The sequence below is a fragment of the Lissotriton helveticus genome, chromosome 4_1 (assembly GCF_964261635.1).
Source record: "Lissotriton helveticus chromosome 4_1, aLisHel1.1, whole genome shotgun sequence".
In the NCBI taxonomy this organism is placed as follows: Eukaryota; Metazoa; Chordata; class Amphibia; order Caudata; family Salamandridae; genus Lissotriton; species Lissotriton helveticus.
The window spans coordinates 1570428270-1570436871 of NC_136063.1; the positions used below are offsets into that span (position 1 = coordinate 1570428270).

Sequence of the window (8602 nt, forward strand, 5' to 3'; positions counted from 1 at the left end):
TGTTGCCCGCAGGGGTGTATGAAAAGCTCAAGGAAAAAGACTGGGAGGTGGGAGAGAAAAAGATCGATTGGGCAGTCCTAGAAGCTGAAGATAAGATACGAGTACCAGGTACCGGTCTCGGAGATAAATGTAAAGAATTACCTGAATTATTGATTCAAGTTTTACCCAGATTATTAACAACTAAAAAGGAAGACTGGGATGCAATCTCAGCCTGTAAACAGAAACAAGACGAAGATATTAGTGATTTTTATTCTAGATTCGAGAAATGTTTTAGCATCAACAGTGGCCTCAAGACAAGTAGTGAGTCATACCCTCACCTTTTTGTTACTAAATTAGTCGAGAATTCAAGCCCACAAATTAAAAATCGAGTTCTGAAAGTCGAAAGTACCTGGCAAGCTAATACCCCGTCCCAGATGTTGCAGATGCTCCAATACCACCAGAATAGAATCAGAGAAGAGCAAGAACATGAAAGAAAACGTATGAAAGACACGAAAATGAAAGTACTAGTTGCACAATCTGTTCCTCAAGACAGTCAGAAGAGGGGTCCGAATCAAGCCAGTCATCCTGCAGCTCCCGTTAAAGGGAATTGCAATTATTGTAAACAGCCAGGTCATTTTATAAACGAGTGTGCAGTTCTGAAACACAACATAGCTACTGGTAAGACTAAAGAAAGACCACGTCCGCCTAGACAAGAACAAGTTTCACAGACTCCTCAGTTACAGAATGCACCACAGACAGTTACAGCACCGCAGCCTATCGCTGCAACACAGCATGTCACACAGCAGATGTACCAGTATGCACAGTCTGAGTATCCAGAGTACCAACAGTATTCATGAAACAGCCTAGAGAGGGAGGTAGGCTTGCCTCTCATCGAGATACCTGTAGATCAAGAAGGTCCCTATGTTCATAGTCAAGTATTAGGGAAAGACAGAAAGTTTTTGATTGATACAGGGGCAAGTAGGACCACAATTAGTCACGCCGAAGTTCCAGGGGCTCCGCTCTCAGGCTCAAGAAATGTTTCCCTTGGATTTTCAGGAAAGCCTATCGTAAATGAGATCTCAAAGCCAGTTTCTCTAGAAGTAGGTCCATTGTCCCGCACTACTGATCTGTTACTTACTAAGTCATGTCCAGAAAACCTATTAGGCATTAAAACACTGAAAGAGTTAGGTGCAGTTATATGCTGTTCCCCAGAGGGAATACGATTGTTCCTACGTGACTTTAAGGGTCACTATGTATTACGAGATTTTGATTCAAGACTGTCTAATGTTCCACAGCACTTATGGGCGCAAGGTCCAACTGATGTAGGTTACATGCAAATCACACCCTATCGTGTGACTCTCAAGCCAGGTGTAGTGTTACCACGAATCAGACAGTACAGATTGCCACCTGAGGCTGTAGCAGCCTTATCCAAAATTATTGACGAGCTTATTGCTCAAGGAGTGGTTGTAGAAACTGACTCCAATGTATGTAATTCTCCGATCATTCCAGTCATGAAACGTACTGATCCAAATGCACCCCCAGTATATCGATTAGTGATTGACCTACGAGAACTTAATAAATGTATTATTCCGCAGTACCCAGTTGTCCCAGACATCTCTTCCCTATTAACAGCCATTGATTCCGAAGCCACGTCTTTACTGTAATCGACCTCAAGAACGCATTTTTCAGTGTCCCTATTCATCCAGACAGCCAGTTCCTTTTCGGATTTTGTTTAAATGGAAGGAGCTATAAATTCACACGAGCTCCTCAAGGTTTCACAGAAAGTCCTAGTATTTACAGTCAAGCACTTAAGAGACAACTAGACAACATTCACATGCCAACTGACACTGCCCTGCTCCAGTATGTCGATGATCTCCTGATCACAGCCCGTTCTGAACGTGCTTGCGAGCAAGCATCCCTTACAGTCTTGTATTTCCTAGCCGAGATGGGGCACAAGGTGTCCCCTTCTAAGCTTCAATTCTGTGTCCAGCAAGTGGTATACTTAGGACACTTACTGTCCAAGAGGGGTAGGCAGTTGACACCAGACCGTATCCAGTTAATAGCGAGTCTTCCTCAGCCCAAGACCCAGAAGGAGGTACGTGCTTTTATTGGCCTTACTTCTTATTGCAGACAATGGATTCCCCAGTATGCATTTCTAGCCAAACCACTGATACAGTTAACGACACAGGAGGCAGCCGTATCGACTGTTCTCCCTTGGACATCTGAACATACACTTAGTTTCAATGAGTTAAAGAAAGCTTTATGCCAAGCTCCAGTTCTAGCGACACCGAACTACAGTAAGCCTTTTACACTTTTCGTTACTGAACGCGAAGGTACAGCATTATCTGTTCTCACACAAGATCAAGCAGGACAATACAAGCCATGTGCTTATTTTTCGAGCACATTAGATCCTGTAGCCCAGGCTCTGCCTGCGTGCCTCAAGTCAGTTGCAGCCACAGCACTAGCTATCAGGCAAAGTGATTCTATAGTCTTAGGACATTTCCTGACAGTACAGGTTCCACACTCTGTGGAAGTTCTTTTGAACCGAACACAAACTCAGCACTTGACAATTGCACGTTTAACAGGTTATGAATTGACATTATTCCAGCCACACATAGAAATCAGACGCTGCAACATCCTTAATCCTGCTACACTGTTACCATCAGTTAATTCAAATCCAGCCACACATGATTGCGTGGAAGTAGTTAACATTACGACAAAGCCAAGACAAGATCTGACAGATACTCCGTTACCAGATCCCGACCTGACACTTTATGTGGATGGTTCATGCATGAGAACTAGTACAGGAGAACTAGTCGCCGCGTATGCAGTGACTACTGACACTGAAGTTATTGAGACACACCGTATTGACACCCTGTCCGCTCAAGCAGCAGAGCTAGTTGCTCTGACACAAGCCTGCATACACGCCAAGAACTTGAAAGTTAATGTCTACACGGATTCACGTTACGCATTTGGAGTCGTACACGACTTCGGAGTGCTCTGGCAGGAGAGAGGTTTCATGACTTCTCATGGAACCAAGATTCAGCATGGTCTCCTTATTCAAGCTCTGTTAGATGCCATACACTTACCGACATCTATCGCTATCATGAAATGCAAAGCACATACGAAAGTTACTGACATTATTTCCCAAGGTAATGATCTAGCAGATCGCACAGCCAAGCTTACAGCACAGACTCTAGACATTCCAGTTAACATGACACACACTTCAGATCCGATTACATGCATGACAGTTAAGGACCCTACACAAGATGTCATAGACATACAGTTACATGCTACTCCCGAAGAAATTAAGAAATGGTCCGAACAAGGAGGGGTCCAGACAGATCAAGGATGGTTAACGAAGGGTAGAGCAACATGGTTTCTCCCCGACTCTATGGTTCAAGTCATTATTAATACCGCACATAGTCCAGCACATTTAGGAGAAAAAGCTATGTTAGACAGTATCCAGAATATTTGGTTCAACAAACATTTACGAGCGGCAGCCAAGCAGAAAGTCCGTACCTGTATGATATGTTGTCAGTTTAATCCAGGTAAAAGTGTCCCGGTGGAACAAGGTGGATTCCAGCCCCCTGACCACCCTTTTGAAGTCCTCCAGATGGATTATATTCAGATGGAGCGATGTCGAGGTTTCAAATATGTCCTTGTAGTTGTATGCGCTTTGTCCAGGTGGACAGAAGCATATCCAGTCCCAGATTACACAGCCGCGACCACTGCCAAGCAGTTGGTTCGTGAGTTCTTCCCCCGTTATGGACTCCCTAGAGTCGTATATTCTGATAACGGTCAGCCATTTTCATCTGAACTCATGAAGCACGTTTCCCTGTTGTTAGGGTACCAGTGGAAGTTTCATTGTGTACGCCATCCTGAAGCAGCCGGTCTCGTAGAGAGACATAATCAGACTCTGAAAATCCGTATCGCCAAAGTATGCAAAGAAAAAGGTGTGGACTGGCTGGTAGCTCTACCAGTTGCTTTATTTTATATGCGCATGGTCGCACATTCCAGATCAGGTCTGTCCCCGTATGAGGTCGTTTTCGGCCGCCCCCCTAACATGTGGGGTACTCCTAGACCCCGAAGTATTACCGATGTTTCAAGTAATATGTTGACAGATTACCTAGCTTCCTTGATGTCTGCCCTCAACTCATGTCGTTCACAGGTTGCCGCCGCATTTCCAGACAATACCGAGGTGGCACCGCATGAAATCGTTCCAGGATCCATGGTGTTGGTGAGGAATTTTGACAGATCAAGTCCGCTGGAGCCTCGCTGGAAGGAGCCCCGACAGGTCCTCCTCACCACCCGTACAGCCGTGAAGTTGGAAGGTCGCAAAGGCTGGGTGCACCTTTCTCATATAAAAAAGTTTTATGGACTGAAACCCGTCTTAAAGAACATTTCCCAGGATTTGAAGGATTGCCAAAGCATTATTTTTAAGGACTGTCCCGCAAAAGACAATGTTACTACACCCCCCCTGTTAGAGAAAACTCCGCAACAGGAGTATAAGTTAAAACTCCGGTCTAGTAAAATAAGTCAGTCAGTTTGATTGTCTAAGTCCTCCCCTAGGTGAAACGGTTAGACTGTTTCTGACATGTATAAAATAGACCCCCATAGTGAGAGAGTCAGTCAAAACTCAATCCGATGTATCGTTTTTCTAAGTTTCATATTATTTCTCAGCATTATGATTTCCTGCACCAGTTATGCATTTTACCTGTATCTTCCAGTTCCTCATGTAAATATGTCTTCTAATGCTACTGTAGAGCACATGTTTAGTGACCTACCTCCCCATGAACTCTCTTACCGCCTCGCTATGCGAAATAATTCCTTTATCCACATGTTACATTACTCACACCAGACCAGCAATGCCACTAATTGTTGGGTGTGTGGTCGACTCCCCCCTTTCCAGACACCGAAGGGAGTTCTGCCACTTTTTCCTTATCCATTTTCACATAATGGTTCGTGTGGAGCATGGTCCACGTTAACGTCATCCTCAACAGATATGTCTTTTCTTAACAATACATGTTTCCCAGACAAGCAAGGTCTCCCCCACAGAACAGGTTTAGATCTAGAAAATGAAGTGTATAATTTAGGTAACTATTCTTCGAATTTCATGGTCCTGAATGTTCAGTCTGATACTACTCCAGACTTACCTGCTATTTCAGTATTACCAGTCAAAGGCGAATTATGTGTCCGAAATTATGGTTCTGTACATATAGGACATAGTGATTGTACTACTATTGTCAAGTATAGTGACAGTGGGAAATCTATTTTCAAAGCTTCACGTCATTCTTATTTTATTTGTGGTCAAACTGCATATGTTCGTCTGCCCCTCGATTGGGAGGGAACCTGCTATATTGCCTTCCTACTGCCACCTGTTTTCCTAGCCCCATCTGATTATCACAGAAACACACATCTAGTACACATTAGACATAGAAGGGAGTCCCCAATTGTCGATTATACTGAAACTGCTCTAGAACAGTATACAGATTTCAATAGAGGTTTCTTCTTCTTTATAGGACCTATCCAGAATAGTAAACTGATCCGTAGGTTAACAAGAACCCTCGAAGCTGTAGTAAATGAGACTGCCTCTGCTCTAGGTAACTTAACCGAAGAGCAATCTGCTATGAGATTTGTCGTTTTACAGAATCGTCTCGTCCTTGACGTCATACTGGCCGATAGGGGCGGGGCCTGTAGAGTCATCGGATCTAGTTGCTGCATTTTCATTCCAAATAACGCACCGTCTGTTTATTCAGCTATAACCAGACTCCATAAAATTGCCCATCTGATACACCAAGATCCAGGCACCTGGACATGGTCCGGTTGGTTCTGGAATATAATTTCCGCATGGGGATGGAAAGTCTTGTCCTTTCTAGGTATTGCAGTAGCGATCATATTCAGCTGCTGTCTCTGTATACAATGTGGCCCTGCGATTTGCGGCATTTGTGCTACCTCTTGTATTCCTAATCCCAAGCCCCGTTCTAAATCCCGTTCCAGGATAATTCGAGACGAGCAAATGATACTGTATGAAATGATAGATGGTATCATGAATATTGATGTTTCCTGATGGAAACGTAGTGACAAGGAGGGAATGTGGAAAAGTAAATTTTGCCATGTTCTGTGTCCCTACGTGTCATCCATCATATGTTATGTGTGCATGATTAATATGCATATGTATTCCCTATGTTCGATTCAAGACGCAATTATAGTTGTGTCCACCTCTAGTATGTCAGTTTCCAGTCCTTGTGAATACTACGAATATCAGGCCTATGTAAAGCTACGTTGCCACGTCTCTCAGTGTGCACGTTATTTCATTGTAAAGTCCCCGTTTCTAGGCCTCAAAAGGGCCTGGACACCAGATTCAGCTCCTGTCTCCTGAAACCTCGCTGAGGAGCGATACAGCCCCCACCTGTATCCTCGACCCTTCACTTACTTCCTGCCTCGCAGTGCCCGGTTCAGCCTGGCTCTGCCTCTGAGTCTGCCAAGAATATGTTATGATTCCAGTTATCAGTTCAGTCCTCCTTCTCTGCATTCCTAAAGCTACTGAATCGCATCGATAGTTTCCGTCATTGTCTAGCCTTTCCGGCTCCATGTAAGAGAAATACTGTATTTAATGGTCATTTAATATTCTTCATCACGCACTACATGTAGAATAATGCATGGTCCAGTCTTAGAATCAAGTTAGCCTTTCCCCTCCTGACTTCTAGTTTATATCAACATGTTCTCTAAACATCAGATACTAGATACTGCTTAGGTACATGTCGCCCTGACTCTCCAGACTTCAGTCTCTGCTCCTAGCACAGAGTTCATAGCCCCCAGCTTCTCCTAGTGATACGTCATTGCCAGCTTGCGCGCACCACCAGGTTAGAGGTCCCGGCTCCTTAGGTAGCCCCCTCCATGGTTTCCGCCCCATTCATGACATATTCTGTTACGTTTGCATCACATGTCTATGTATACGCCCTGTTACACCCACTTTCACCCTTATCTTTCGCGACTGCTACGCGTCACACCCTTTGCTCCACCCACTGCTCCGCCTATCATATGTACTGTAATGCAACTGTTTTACTATATATGCTTGTGTATTGTTATTAAATGCGAGCGCGCTCATCCCAGATCCAGCCCCGGCAGCTGCTGGGCCCTGCCATCCTATTCCTATGCAGGTTGTCCTGTTCCTGTCCTTTATGCTGTAATAAACCTGCGAAACTCCTACTACCTCGAATCTTGACTCTTATTTATTGAGCTATCTGTTATTCATTTATACATTCAAAAATAGGGTATTATTTATTTATTTACCACAGCACAGTCCCGGGAGAAGGTGGCAATGAAAATTAGTGCCTACATTAAGTAACACATCCATCATGGAATGTACTGCCCGTTCTCATTATGGATTTTGGAAAGTTTATAATAGTTTTATTGATTTCACAATTTTTTTTCTGATGAATGTACTTATTTGTTTTTATAGAGCTATCTTGTGATTAGGAGCTACTTCGTAGCACTAGTGGGTTGCCAGAAGTTCACCTGTGTTGTGCCTTTCCTGTCAAATGAAGATTTTGAGATTTGGGGCCAGATGTAGGTAGGCCAATACCGGTCGGTAACCGCCGAATTTACCGAATCTCGGCCGTTACCGACCGGTATTGGCCATTTGGGATGTAGGAGACAGAAAAACATCCGATTCGGTAATTTTACCGAATCGGTAAAGTTACCGAGTCGGAAATCATACCGACTCGGAAAATATACCGAATCGGTAAATTTACCGATTCGGTAAAGTTACCGAATCGGAAACATTACCGAATCGGTAAAATTACCGATTCGGAAACATTACCGAATTGGTAAATTTACCGATTCGGAAAATAAGAAGTGGTAAAATTGAGTATATGAGATGTAGGGGACCTCAGAAATACCGAATTTGACTGAAATTCGGTATTTAAGAGTCGGTATTTACCATGGATTCAAATCAGGTGGTAAACAGGTGCAAGGTATTGAAAAGGCCCCAAAATGCAACATTTTCACCAGAATGGCGGCATTCTATGTCATTGCGAGGCGGCTACGGCTATAGGCTGAAGGTGAGAGGGTCTGGAGGAGGGAGGAGAAGTTGTACAGGCAGAGGATCACTTTATTCCAGCTAACTGAGCCAGAGATCTTCCAGAGGTACAGGCTGGCTCCCCAAACCATCCTGGACCTAATCAGGGACCTTCACCCACTATTGGAACATCCAACCATAAGGGCACACGCCATCCCACCCCATGTGCAGGTGCTGTGCAGCATACACCTGCTTGCATCTGGAAGTTACCAGAGTGTGGTTGCTGCAGTAGGTGGGTTGTCCCAGAGCTGTCTGTCACGTTTTTTCAAAAAATTCCTCGATGCCATGTTGCAGAGAATGCATTTATACATCAGCTTCCCTGCAACGAATGCAGAACTGCTAAGGACAAAGACAGACTTTTACCAGATGGCGCATTTCCCACACATAATTGGCTGTGTTGATGGTACTCACATACCCATTTGCCCACCAGCTGCCACATAGTACATTTATCGTAACCGGAAGTCCACACACACAATAAATGTACAGGTGATCTGTGATTCCAACTACATGATCACTGACCTAGTAGCCAAATTCCCCGGA

At 44.2% G+C, this 8602-nt stretch overlaps 1 non-coding gene across 1 annotated transcript; it reads left to right on the forward strand.

Annotated features, from left to right (window-relative positions):
* The first annotated feature begins 7701 nt into the window (after positions 1 to 7701).
* Positions 7702 to 7834, forward strand: LOC144829884 (small nucleolar RNA SNORA36 family). Its single transcript, XR_013610869.1, has one exon. It is a non-coding gene; the product is annotated as a small nucleolar RNA SNORA36 family (small nucleolar RNA).
* The last annotated feature ends 768 nt before the right edge of the window (positions 7835 to 8602 follow it).